This window comes from Anomaloglossus baeobatrachus (assembly GCF_048569485.1).
Source record: "Anomaloglossus baeobatrachus isolate aAnoBae1 chromosome 2 unlocalized genomic scaffold, aAnoBae1.hap1 SUPER_2_unloc_1, whole genome shotgun sequence".
NCBI lineage: Eukaryota > Metazoa > Chordata > Amphibia > Anura > Aromobatidae > Anomaloglossus > Anomaloglossus baeobatrachus.
This window is the reverse complement of record NW_027441779.1, coordinates 2,483,790-2,495,862: the sequence shown is the minus strand read 5'-3', so window position 1 is coordinate 2,495,862 and position 12,073 is coordinate 2,483,790. Positions and strand designations below refer to the sequence as shown.

At 47.9% G+C, this 12,073-nt stretch overlaps 1 protein-coding gene across 1 annotated transcript in view; it reads left to right on the top strand.

Moving 5' to 3' along the window:
• Positions 1-12,073, top strand: part of RNF17 (ring finger protein 17) — a 733,334-nt gene that overhangs the window by 681,010 nt on the left and 40,251 nt on the right. The window lies entirely within an intron of this gene.

Here is a 12,073-nt window from a genome sequence, read left to right as displayed (position 1 = left end):
ACCATCTTCAGTTCGTAGCTCTGCCATTCGGTCTGGCGACAACCCCACGGGTGTTCACCAAGGTCATGGCGGCAGTGGTAGCAGTCTTGCACTCACAGGGACACTCTGTGATCCCTTACTTGGACGATCTACTTGTCAAGGCACCCTCTCAAGAGGCATGCCAACTCAGCCTGAATGTTGCGCTGGAGACTCTCCAGACGTTCGGGTGGCTCATCGACTTCTCAAAGTCAAACCTGTCACCGACCCAATCACTAACGTATCTTGGCATGGAGTTTCATACCCTCTCAGCGCTAGTGAAGCTTCCGCTGGACAAGCAGCGGTCACTACAGACTGGGGTGCAGACTCTCCGGCAAGGTCAGTCGCACTCCTTAAGACGCCTCATGCACTTCCTCGGGAAGATGGTGGCGGCAATGGAGGCGGTTCCGTTTGCGCAGTTTCACCTGCGTCCTCTTATTGGGACATTCTCCGCCTATGGGACGGGAAGTCAACATCCCTGAACAGGAAAGTATCCTGTTCACAGAAGGACTCTCTGCAATGGTGGCTTCTTCCCACCTCATTATCACAGGGAAGATCCTTCCTACCACCGTCTTGGGCGGTAGTCACGACAGACGCGAGTCTGTCAGGGTGGGGAGCAGTTTTTCTCCACCACAGGGCTCAGGGTACGTGGACTCAGCAGGAGTCCACCCTTCAGATCCATGTTCTGGAAATCAGAGCAGTGTATCTTGCCCTACTAGCCTTCCAGCAGTGGCTGGAAGGAAAGCAGATCCGAATTCAGTCGGACAACTCCACAGCGGTGGCATACATCAATCACCAAGGAGGGACACGCAGTCGGCAAGCCTTCCAGGAAGTCCGGCGGATTCTGACGTGGGTGGAAGCCACGGCCTCCACCGTATCCGCAGTTCACATCCCCGGCGTAGAAAACTGGGAAGCAGACTTCCTCAGCCGCCAGGGCATGGACGCAGGGGAATGGTCCCTTCACCCGGACGTGTTTCAGGAAATCTGTAGCCGCTGGGGAAGGCCGGACGTCGACCTAATGGCGTCCAGGCACAACAACAAGGTCCCAACCTTCATAGCACGGTCTCGCGATCACAGAACTCTGGTGGCAGACGCCTTAGTGCAAGATTGGTCGCAGTTCCGGCTCCCTTATGTGTTTCCACCTCTGGCACTCTTGCCCAGAGTGCTACGCAAGATCAGATCCGACTGCAGCCGCGTCATACTCGTCGCCCCAGACTGGCCAAGGAGGGCGTGGTATCCGGATCTGTGGCATCTCACGGTCGGCCAACCGTCGGCACTACCAGACCGACCAGACTTACTGTCCCAAGGGCCGTTTTTCCATCGGAATTCTGCGGCCCTGAACCTGACTGTGTGGCCATTGAGTCCTGGATCCTAGGGTCTTCAGGATTATCCCAAGGGGTCGTTGCCACCATGAGACAGGCTGGGAAGCCCACGTCCGCTAAGATCTACCACAGAACGTGGAGGATATTCTTATCCTGGTGCTCTGCTCAGGGAGTGTCTCCCTGGCCTTTTGCATTGCCTACCTTTCTTTCTTTCCTGCAATCTGGGTTAGAAAAAGGTTTGTCGCTCGGCTCCCTTAAAGGGCAAGTCTCGGCGCTATCCGTCTTTTTTCAAAAGCGTCTACCACGGCTTCCTAAGGTGCGCACGTTCCTGCAGGGGGTTTGTCATATTGTCCCCCCGTACAAGCGGCCGTTAGATCCATGGGATCTGAACAGGGTACTAGTTGCCCTCCAGAAGCCGCCCTTCGAGCCTCTGAGGGAGGTTTCACTTTCTAGACTATCACAGCAAGTGGCTTTTCTGGTAGCGATCACATCTCTTCGGAGAGTGTCTGAGCTAGCAGCGCTGTCATCCAAGGCTCCTTTTCTGGTCTTCCACCAGGACAAGGTAGTGCTGCGCCCCATTCAGGAGTTTCTCCCGAAGGTGGTATCCTCTTTTCATCTTAATCAGGATATCTCTTTGCCTTCTTTTTGTCCTCATGCAGTTCATCGGTATGAGAAGAATTTACATTTGTTAGATCTGGTGAGAGCACTCAGAATCTACATTTCCCGCACGGCGCCCCTGCGCCGCTCCGATGCACTCTTTGTCCTTGTCGCTGGTAAGCGCAAAGGGTCGCAGGCTTCCAAAGCCACCCTGGCTCGATGGATCAAAGAACCAATTCTTGAAGCCTACCGTTCTGCTGGGCTTCCGGTTCCATCAGGGCTGAAGGCCCATTCTACCAGAGCCGTGGGTGCGTCCTGGGCATTGCGACACCAGGCTACGGCTCAACAGGTGTGCCAGGCAGCTACCTGGTCGAGTCTGCACACTTTCACCAAACATTATCAGGTGCATACCTATGCTTCGGCGGACGCCAGCCTAGGTAGAAGAGTCCTGCAGGCGGCAGTTGCCTCCCCGTAGGGGAGGGCTGTCTTCGCAGCTCTAACATAAGGTATTTCTTTACCCACCCAGGGACAGCTTTTGGACGTCCCAATCGTCTGGGTCTCCCAATGGAGCGCCGAAGAAGAAGGGAATTTTGTTACTTACCGTAAATTCCTTTTCTTCTAGCTCCTATTGGGAGACCCAGCACCCGCCCTGTTGTCCTTCGGGATTTTTGGGTTTTTTCGGGTACACATGTTGTTCATGTTGAACGGTTTTTCAGTTCTCCGATGTTACTCGGAGTGAATTTGTTTAACCAAGTTATTGGCTTTCCTCCTTCTTGCTTTTGCACTAAAACTGGTGAGCCAGTGATCCCACTGGGGGTGTATAGCCAGAAGGGGAGGGGCCTTACACTTTTTAGTGTAATGCTTTGTGTGGCCTCCGGAGGCAGTAGCTATACACCCAATCGTCTGGGTCTCCCAATAAGAGCTAGAAGAAAAGGAATTTACGGTAAGTAACAAAATTCCCTTCTTTTACAACAGGAGATGCATGTACCTGCATAATTTTTTTGAGTTTAATGGTGACTATTTTCTCCAGATGGCAGGATGTCCGATGGGAGCAAGTTTCTCTTGTGCTCTGGCGAACATTTATATGGCATATTGGGAAGAACAGTACATCTATATTGACAGCAATCCCTTTATAAACAGCATAGTCTGGTATGCCAGGTACATCGACGACCAGATATTAATCTGTAAGAAAAATCAATCTAGTACCCCCCAGGAGAACATGAAAAGCCATTAACACCTACTTTGATGACAATTCCCTTAATTTGAAATTCAAAATGAATCTTTACTTAGAGACTGCCCCCTTCTTGGACGTCATGTTATCTGGAGATATAGTATCAGGTTCCATTAAATCTACCCTTTATAGGAAACCCACCAGTGGAAATTCCTCTCTTCATGCTACTAGCTGCCACACCCCCCATACTCTGAGAAATTTACCCGTGGGTGAGTTCTTACGGGCCAAACGTTTATGTTCCACAGAAGAAACCTACCATAAAGAGGCAGCCTGCATTAAGGGAAGGCTTAGTCGAAGGGGTTATTCAGAACAAACCCTAAGGAGGGCTTCCTCTATTGCTGATAGTCGTACCAGGCTCACATTATTGGAGGATCGCCCCACACCCCCTAGACGTAAAGAACGTGTAACATTTTCTACACCTTATAGCTCAGACTTCCCCCATATTAAACAAGCCATTTTACGCTTTGTTCCCTTACTATGTCAGGACACCACTTTAAATCACATCCTCAAATCAGGGGTTAACATAGTGGCCAGGAGGGCTTGCACAATAGGGAACATAGTGGCCCCTAGCAGGTATGCCCCTAAGAAATCTGGCAGATCGAGCAAGGACTGGCTTAGCGTACAGGGCTCCTATAAATGCGGATCTAATAGGTGCAATCTTTGTAAATTTATGCTGAACAACAAATTTCTTTCAGGAAAAAATGGAGAGAGTTTTGAAATTAAATCTTTCATTAATTGCTCCTCCACACATATAATTTATGTTGGTACATGCATCTCCTGTTGTAAAAATTACGTCGGCTGCACCTCTCGAGCGCTGAGAACCAGAATTTCAGAGCATACTCGCATCCCCATAACTGCCCAAGACAAAACTTCACTAAGTTACGCTACACTAGTTAGGAAACGCTCCCTATCAGGATTAACCAGGCACTACATCGAGTGTCATGCCGCAGACTTCTCCACCCTGAGGATCACAGGCTTAGAATTTATCCCAAGACCTCCACGGGGAGGCGACTGGTTTAAAGCCTTACTATTAGCCGAAGCCAAATGGATCTTGAAGTTAGATTCAAGATATCCGAATGGATTTAATTATCGTTCGGATCTGCGTTTCATCTTCTAATTATACACCAGGATTTAACAGGGGTTAATCACATTAAACACCACAGTTGCAGGTAACACTACATAGGCTTCCTAATAGCTGCGACATATACTCACTTCTACTCTTCCATTATTTTCTCTTTCTCATTTATTCATCCTTCATATATTTTTTACTATCATATACTTTTTCATTTTCATTTTTATCTGTATTTTCTATGACATAGAACCTGTTGTCAGGAGAGAGTTGATAACAAATTAATTGATAATAATTTTCTACATTCACTTATTCGTTATTTATCTCTATTTATCTCCACTCACCCCTTACAGGTGTGTGTTTATATATATGCATATATTTTGTCTTCCTTTATCCCCACTATCACCCCATCCCATCTATAAAGATAAATTTATTCATAAGAACCCCTTTATCATTTAATTACAGGCGTTTTATTTTACTATTGGATACAATAACACATTCCATTCCAGCTTATACTGGATTTAATATATTAGAATGTATCCAAATACCGCTCTGTTTTTTAGCCCCATATTTTGTCCTGACACCGATATTTGGGAAATGTTAATCCCACATTAAATAAGGTGATCGCTACTAATGTTCTCTAATTAATTGGGTTTCACCCACTTTTCGATATATACAATCCATAGCTAGGCCATAGGGGAAAATAATAAGATAATGAAACCGGGTTTAAGAACAACAACGGAATAACAACATAATTAAATTAAATTATATTTATTTATTTTTACCTTTATACATATTTATTTCTATAAATTTTTTTCACTTTTTTATTTTTATTTTTTCACTTTTTTATATTTATTTTTATTTTTCAATTAGAGATCAATCAAATAAATAAATAAAAAGTACATTATACAATATAAAATATCTGAATAAAATATCATCGAATATTAATCATAACAACTTTCCGAATGGGCCGTCTTCCCCCTCCTTCTCCCTCTTCTCCCCCCCCCCCTTTTTCTTCCTTTTTTCTCCTTTCTCTCTTTTCTCTTTTTTCCTTTTTTCTTTTATTCACATTAATTATAACAGAGATATTTACTTCCACCCACTCCTACCCAGAGTAGCCGAACACTTTTAAAAAAACTTAATTAATTTGATTACTATCAGTAAGAATAACATCGCCTGAGCTTCTTTGATTTTTTGAGGAGCACTAGAGACGGGTCTTATGACACTTAACATATTGTTTACCATCCAGTCATGATGGATATATGTGTATGTATATATATATCCTTTGTTCGCTGAGATCAGTTCTATAGCCGCAAATATTAATCCTTTGAGCTAAATTTAACTCTGTGAGAAGGAAATTGGGTGTCACTTTAGCGAGCTTCGGAATTTTATGTTTATATATATATATATATATCTATATCAACCCTTACAATATATGGTTAATCTTTAACCCTTATTTACCGGATTTTAATCGCAGCTCTAAACATGGGAAGTTAATTAACATCCGAACATCCACCTATCCCCCCTTCCCCTCCTCTGTTTTTTCCAGAGTTATTAGCATACCCCCCCCCCCCCCCTAAATGCTTAGCCTATTTTAGTAGCTCTTTTGGCTTCATGAAGCACTTATGATTAAGGACTTGTTTTGTTTTTATATTAGTCCGAAACGCGTTAAGCCTTCATGATTTGTACTGACATCATCTGAATGAATTTTTTGGTCTTCACGATGTGTTTTTTAAATATGTCCAAATAAAGACTTGAATATTTTAACTTAAGGAGGATTTGTGCCGGATCGCCCTCTCTTTTTTCTTCCCCTGAAATCCATCTATGAAGCTATCGGCGCGTCCTTTGCTCCGGCATTCGCAGCCGTATGGGCACTCCAAGCTATCTCAGCTTGTCACTCGCAGATTAATGCAGTCACACGTGCCTCTGCTCCGCAGGTGGTGTCCTTAACCTCTCAGGCGTCGGCGTTTGCGTCCTACGCCATTAATGCTGTCCTGGACTCTGCGAGCCGTACGGCGGTAGCTTCCGCCAATTCGGTGGCAGTCCGCAGGGCCATGTGGCTACGTGAATGGAAGGCAGACTCTGCTTCCAAAAAGTTCTTAACCGGTTTGCCATTTTCTGGCGACCGCCTGTTTGGTGGGCGATTGGATGAAATCATTAAACAATCCAAGGGAAAGGACTCATCCTTACCCCAGTCCAAACCAAACAGACCTCAACAACGGAAGGTACAATCGAGGTTTCGGTCCTTTCGGCCCGCGGGCAGGTCTCAATTCTCCTCGTCCAACAGGCCACAGAAGGGTCAGAGGGACTCCGATTCATGGCGGTCTAAGTCACGTCCTAAAAAGACCGCCGGAGGAACCGCTCCCAAAGCGGCCTCCTCATGACTTTCGGCCTCTTCACACCGCATCCTCGGTCGGTGGCAGGCTCTCCCGCTTTTGCGACGCCTGGCTGCCACAGGTACAAGACCGTTGGGTGAGAGACATTCTGTCTCACGGTTACAGGATAGAGTTCAGCTCTCGTCCTCCGACTCGATTCTTCAGAACATCTCCGCCCCCCGAGCGAACCGATGCTCTTCTTCAGGCGGTGAGCACTCTGAAGGCAGAAGGAGTGGTGATCCCTGTTCCTCTTCAGCAACAGGGTCACGGTTTCTACTCCAACTTGTTTGTGGTGCCAAAAAAGGACGGATCTTTCCGTCCTGTTCTGGACCTAAAACTGCTCAACAAACACTTAAAAACCAGGCGGTTCCGGATGGAATCGCTCCGCTCCGTCATCGCCTCAATGTCCCAAGGAGATTTCCTAGCATCAATCGACATCAAAGATGCTTATCTCAACGTACCAATTGCACCAGAGCATCAGCGCTTCCTGCGTTTCGCCATAGGGGACGAACACCTTCAGTTCGTGGCACTGCCTTTCGGCCTGGCGACAGCCCCACGGGTCTTCACCAAGGTCATGGCAACAGTAGTAGCAGTCCTACACTCTCAGGGACACTCGGTGATCCCTTACTTAGACGATCTGCTTGTCAAGGCACCCTCTCGAGTGGCATGCCAACACAGCCTGAACATTGCTCTGGAGACTCTCCAGAGATTCGGGTGGATCATCAATTTCCCAAAGTCAAATCTGTCACCGGCCCAATCACTGACATATCTCGGCATGGAGTTTCATACTCTCTCAGCGATAGTGAAACTTCCGCTGGACAAACAGCGTTCACTACAGACAGGGGTGCAATCTCTCCTTCAAGGCCAGTCACACCCCTTGAGGCGCCTCATGCACTTCCTAGGGAAGATGGTAGCAGCAATGGAGGCAGTTCCTTTTGCGCAGTTTCATCTGCGTCCACTTCAATGGGACATTCTCCGCAAATGGGACAGGAAGTCGACGTCCCTCGACAGGAACGTCTCCCTTTCTCAGGCAGCCAAAGCCTCCCTTCGGTGGTGGCTTCTTCCCACTTCATTGTCGAAGGGGAAATCCTTCCTACCCCCATCCTGGGCGGTGGTCACGACGGACGCGAGTCTATCAGGGTGGGGAGCGGTCTTTCTCCACCACAGGGCTCAGGGTACCTGGACTCAGCCAGAGTCCTCCCTTCAGATCAATGTTCTGGAGATAAGGGCAGTGTATCTTGCCCTAAAGGCGTTCCAGCCATGGCTGGAAGGCAAGCAGATCCGAATTCAGTCGGACAACTCCACCGCGGTGGCATACATCAACCACCAAGGCGGAACACGCAGTCGGCAAGCCTTCCAGGAAGTTCGGCGGATTCTGCTGTGGGTGGAAGCCACAGCCTCCACCATATCCGCAGTTCACATCCCGGGCGTAGAAAACTGGGAAGCAGACTTTCTCAGTCGCCAGGGCATGGACGCAGGGGAATGGTCCCTTCACCCGGACGTGTTTCAAGAGATCTGTTGCCGCTGGGGGATGCCGGACGTCGACCTAATGGCGTCCCGGCACAACAACAAGGTCCCGGCATTCATGGCACGGTCTCAAGATCACAGAGCTCTGGCGGCAGACGCATTAGTTCAGGATTGGTCGCAGTTTCAACTGCCTTATGTGTTTCCTCCTCTGGCACTGTTGCCCAGAGTGTTACGCAAGATCAGGTCCGACTGCCGCCGCGCCATCCTCGTCGCTCCAGACTGGCCGAGGAGGTCGTGGTACCCGGATCTGTGGCATCTCACGGTGGGCCAACCATGGGCACTACCAGACCGACCAGACTTGCTGTCTCAAGGGCCGTTTTTCTTGAGTCCTGGATCCTAGCGTCTTCAGGGTTATCTCAGGAGGTCATTGCCACTATGAGACAGGCTAGGAAACCAACGTCCGCCAAGATCTACCACAGGACGTGGAGGATATTCTTATCCTGGTGCTCTGATCAGGGTTTTACTCCCTGGCCATTTGCCTTGCCCACTTTTCTTTCCTTCCTTCAATCCGGATTGGAAAAGGGTTTGTCGCTCGGCTCCCTTAAGGGACAAGTCTCAGCGCTCTGTGTTTTTTCAGAAGCGCCTAGCCAGACTTCCACAGGTACGCACGTTCCTGCAGGGGGTTTGTCACATCGTCCCTCCTTACAAGCGTCCGTTAGAACCCTGGGATCTGAACAGGGTGCTGATGACTCTTCAGAAACCACCTTTCGAGCCAATGAAGGATATTTCTCTTTCACGCCTTTTGCAGAAAGTGGTCTTCCTAGTAGCAGTCACATCACTTCGGAGAGTGTCTGAGCTAGCAGCGCTGTCATGCAAAGCCCCTTTCCTGGTGTTTCACCAGGACAAGGTGGTTCTGCGTCCAGTTCCGGAATTTCTCCCTAAGGTGGTATCTCCCTTTCATCTCAATCAGGATATCTCCTTACCCTCTTTTTGTCCTCATCCAGTTCACCAATGTGAAAAGGATTGGCACTTGTTAGATTTGGTGAGAGCACTCAGACTCTACATTTCTCGTACGGCGCCCCTGCGCCGCTCGGATGCACTCTTTGTCCTTGTCGCTGGCCAGCGTAAAGGGTCACAGGCTTCCAAATCAACCCTGGCTCGGTGGATCAAGGAACCAATTCTCGAAGCCTACCATTCTTCTGGGCTTCCGGTTCCCTCAGGGCTGAAGGCCCATTCTACCAGAGCCGTGGGTGCGTCCTGGGCTTTGCGGCACCAGGCTACGGCTCAGCAGGTGTGTCAGGCGGCTACCTGGTCGAGCCTGCACACTTTCACGAAACACTATCAGGTGCATACCTATGCTTCGGCAGATGCCAGCCTAGGTAGGCGAGTCCTTCAGGCGGCGGTTGCCCACCTGTAGGAAGGGGCCGTTTTACAGCTCTATTACGAGGTATTATTTTTCCCACCCAGGGACTGCTTTTGGACGTCCCAATTGTCTGGGTCTCCCAATGGAGCGACAAAGAAGAAGGGAATTTTGTTTACTTACCGTAAATTCCTTTTCTTCTAGCTCCAATTGGGAGACCCAGCACCCGCCCCTGTTCCCTTCGGGCTGTTGTTCTTTGTGTACACATGTTGTTCATGTTGAATGGTTTTCAGTTTTCCGAACTTCCTTCGGATTGAATTTACTTTAGACCAATTTATAAGTTTCCTCCTTCCTGCTTTTGCACCAAAACTGAGGAGCCCGTGATGCACGGGGGGTGTATAGGCAGAAGGGGAGGGGCTTTACACTTTTAAGTGTAATACTTTGTGTGGCCTCCGGAGGCAGAAGCTATACACCCAATTGTCTGGGTCTCCCAATTGGAGCCAGAAGAAAAGGAATTTACGGTAAGTAAACAAAATTCCCTTCTTTAGTTGTTTCACAATTTTTTAAGTATTTCATTCCACATGTGTTAATTCATAGTTTTGATGCCTCATGAAAATAAAGAAAACTCTTTGAATGAAAAGGTGTGTCCATACTTTTGGTCTGTACTGTATATACCGTTTGTTTCGCTTTTATAAGGCACACCGGATTATAAGACACACCCCAAATTTAGAGATAAAAAAGGTAAAAAAAATAAGAAGGGGTCCGTCTTATACTCAGTGTTGTCTTGGAGGGCAGCAGTGGAGATGAAGCGGGGTTACAGGAGGCAGAGGTTGTGCTGGCAGGCGCGGTGGATCATTGGCGGCAGGCGTGGCAGTAGCGGCGGCGGGTGAGTGTTACAGCGCGGTCCTGGTTCAATTGATGGTGTATCGAGCTGCGCATGCGCAGATGGAGCTCTCATCCTAGGGCTCCATCTGCGTATGCGCGGACTCCCGGAGCGGCACGTGCACAGATGGAGCTCCATCCACCAAAAGTGGCTTTACTCACACACTGCCCTCTGCCTGTGCAGGACTCATCACATGACCCTGTGCTACCATGGCAACCATCAGAAGTCACGTGATTACGTCACATGACGTCTGATGGGGGTGGGTAAGTTATACTTGCAGTGTACGCTTATACATCTTGCTGTCAGATTTTGGTAGTGAGATGTAAGGGGTTAATAGGCGCTGGTGGAACGTTATTCCATTCGCGCCTGGCAGGCACACATCTCAGCTGTTGAAATCAGCTGAGTTGTGCGCGGATCGCCGCGGACTGCCCACGGCAGGCTACGGGGCTTAACCTCATACGATTCATGACGTACCCAGTACGTCATGTGTCGCGAAGAAGTTAAAGGGAACCTGTCATCAGAAATTTAGCTTTAAACCTAAAAGTTTCCCCCTCTGCAGCTCATGCGCTGCATTCTAGCAAGGTTCCTGTACTTTTTGTGGCCCCTTTTAAACCAAATTAAATACTTTATAAACTTGTACCTTTTGCTATGTAAATTTTGTAAATTGTCCATGGGGGCGGGCTGTCTGGTGTCCGTTGTGTCCGGAATTGTCGCATACATTAGATATGACAAGCCCGGAGCTTTACCCGGCTCTTGCCGATTGCCCTGGTGTGGTGGCAATCAGGGTGATGAGTGGTTAATGGCAGACCACAGCAGCCACTAAATCCTGGAGTAGTAATGGCAGGTGACTGAGATATTCGCATCACTAATCTGTATGTGAAAGTAAATACAAACACAAACAAATCCTTTATTTGGAATAAAATACCAAAAAAACACTTTTACCACATTTTTAACCCCCAAATCACCCCTGCAGGTCCGATGTAATGGGCCATGTCATTCCACGACGATTCAGCTCTGCTACATCTGAGTCACAGGGAGTGGCCATTGAGCATGACTGTGCGGCTCAGTAATTCTCTCAATCAGCGGTGACGTCACTCCGGTTATTTGCAGTTTCAGCTGGAGATTCTCACGGTCCTCCACCTGTGACAGCAGGTAAACGTGACCTCAGTCCTCAGGTGACACCTGCATCTCCTGGCAGAAAACCGCAGGGGTTTTTATTTATTTATTTTTTTTAATTTTTCCAAGATGTAGATTTGGTGCTGAATATTTTGCACCATATTTCTGCACCCAATCTGCACCTCCTGGTAAAAAAGTATGGGTTTTTTTTGCCTCTTTTGATTCAGTTTTCTGCTAGGAGGTACAAATTTGGTGCTGTAAAGTCTGCACCAGATTTCAGCACCAAATTTGTACCTCCTGGCAGATAAAAAAAAAAAAACGTTGTTTTTTTTTGGGGGGGGGGCAAGAGATGCATATTTGGTGATGATATTTTTACACTATATTTCTGCACCCAATCTTCTCCTCCTGCCAAAAAAAACCAAACCACGCCTTGTGAGGTTCATATGTAGCAGTAGTGGAAGCGTCGTGGGACCTCATGTGGATTACGTCAGACCTGCAGGGGTGTTTTGGGGGTTGTTAATGTGATGAAAGCGGGTGTTTTTTGTCTTTTATTCCAAATTAAATTATTTTTTTGGTGTTTATTTTCACTTACAGATTAGTGAGGGGGGTGTCTCATAGACGCCTGCCATTACAAATTC